The following is a 2,231-nucleotide window of genomic DNA, read 5'->3' as shown; positions in this document are numbered from 1 at the left end:
TTCACGCGAATCGAATGTGGATGCGTGAAATTTTCGTCCCCAAGTATGGAACCTTCTTAATTTTTAATTGCCGAATGTGGATAAGAAAACCCTTTTCTCCTATTCACAGGAGACAAACACACAAAAATCTGCGGTGGGGCAAGTGTAAAGTGCTACAAATTGGCAAAAAGGAAACTATTTACCAGCAGCAATGGCAAAGCATTTTATGACAAGTGCAATTGTTTGCCATCGTGTACGTATGTGGGATATGATGCAGTTATCTCTAGAACTGATATCGATCTCGAGACTCTTAAGCAAATTAGCAAACGGTTCTCTGAGGAGTAAGAGTCCTTCGCCATGAAGTATGTGCCATAATACATTCTGATTTATTCCACTATTTTCAGATTTTGCCTCACAGCTTCTATCCTTCGTTTTAAAAGTCTAAGAAGTCTGAATGTGAAATCAATGAACAGGAAAGAGTTGTACACTTTTACTACTGATTTTTTGGCCGTGTGTGGCGGATTACTTGGACTATTCTTGGGTGTTTCTGTTCTGAGCATCTTTGAACTCATTTATTACTTGACGCTTCGCTTATTTTGGTTCAACCGCCGTGTGGCAAGGGCCGAAAATGTGGTGGTACCATTTAATCATGAGGCAGTAATTGAATTAGCCGCATGAAAATGCAATTAATCACAATTGGCACTCGATGCACGTTATTCAATTCATATGAAATTATTTAAATAGAAGAGTGAATGCGACTTTGTGCTAGATTCTTATGAGCTTTATTGATGTCTGTCCAACCAAGTTTATTCGATCGAAAAAAATCTACATTCTCACTGAAAATTACTATGTGTTTTAGTTGGAAAAGGTAAATTGCTTCATTTTATATTTCGAATCATTTTTTCGACAGTGAATTTGATGTTTTTTAACCTCGAATTTTGTAATAGAAATGAAATGTTGAAAATATTGTAACATTGATTTGAATATGATATTCCATAGGATCTTTGAATTCATCGCAATTGTTCAACTTCAATTTTGATACGATGCACAACAAAATATTTAATAAGCTTCCTAGGGTTCGAGAGCGGCACCCTCATTTAAAAGTAATAGTAGTGTTGTCGGTAACTAGCTATTCAATTTCTAACGATTGATTGTATGTTACAGATTTGCTTTGGTGTAAACACTTTACCAGTTGACTTATTTGAAGTGGCATCTGATGACTGCAATCCGGCATTATCTTACATAAAAGATTGATAAAGTCAACAGAATTCTATTTCTCATTTCTTATCAAAAATAGGCTTCTAAAATGAGAAAAAATATTTAGAAAAAACCTGTCAATTTATCCACAACATTTGAAGCAAATGCGGCGAGTTCTCAAACCATATCAACACTTACATATTGGAACTCTGATGGTCAAGGCAGCAGCCTGATTAACAGGGCAACCGAAAATATTTATTTAAATAAAAAATATTTAAATAATAATTTTGGCCATTTTTGAAAACAAATAAATATTTCCCAATTTTTGAGTTTTTCGTAAATATTTTAAGGTTTTTGACGTCTTTTCAGAAATATTTTTGAGTATTTTCCAAGCAATGATAAATATTTTAGATGTAGGTAACATAAATTTTGCAATAGAACATGAGTCATATTTTAAGACAAAACATTGCAAATGCACTTTGCACGTCTCTACATGACTTTGAAATTATATCGAATTGTCTCACTTATAGTTGATCAAAACCAAAAGTTGCAATTCTGCAATATGTGCTATTTCGACAGTATTCAGTGTATACATTACTGTGTAGACGTTTACACATTTTATTTATCAGCTGATCGAACGATCGCTTGCATTTGCAAATGTGTAGTCATCAAATAATATGTAAATAACGTTCTCGCGCACTAATAACTAATTGCTTCGAACGACTCGATTTGGCACTTTGAATTTCTTTCCCATTTGGAGACTGAAATAGACGCGTTCAAATACGTTCGCAATATGAACTATGAAATTTGTCATAAAATTTAAAAGGCCGCTTTAGTAGCGTTCATATGCCGCTTTAATCGCTACCATCGCCGCAAACAAATCCGTTATGAATCTGACTTTTTTTTTTAATAAAAAAACATCTTCGAATAATAAAAAGGTAAAATAAAATTCTAGGGGTTTCACGCAAACTCGAAGGCCGACGATTTTACTGAATAGCTGGAAATGAAACCATTTTATGTGTAAACTATAGATATTGCTTCTTTTTATTCAAAAA

At 33.6% G+C, this 2,231-nt stretch overlaps 1 long non-coding RNA gene across 1 annotated transcript; it reads left to right on the top strand.

Moving 5' to 3' along the window:
- Positions 1-780: 780 nt before the first annotated feature.
- Positions 781-1,272, top strand: LOC129571644 (uncharacterized). The gene is made up of 3 exons (XR_008688312.1): positions 781-847; positions 979-1,082; positions 1,144-1,272. It is a non-coding gene; the product is annotated as an uncharacterized LOC129571644 (long non-coding RNA).
- Positions 1,273-2,231: the final 959 nt, after the last annotated feature.

This window comes from Sitodiplosis mosellana, unplaced genomic scaffold (genome assembly GCF_009176505.1).
Source record: "Sitodiplosis mosellana isolate CC-2019 unplaced genomic scaffold, AAFC_SMos_1.0 Smas_scaffold_3023, whole genome shotgun sequence".
Taxonomy (NCBI): domain Eukaryota; kingdom Metazoa; phylum Arthropoda; class Insecta; order Diptera; family Cecidomyiidae; genus Sitodiplosis; species Sitodiplosis mosellana.
The sequence above is the reverse complement of the archived record's forward strand: the minus strand, read 5'-3'. Positions and strand labels throughout refer to the sequence as shown.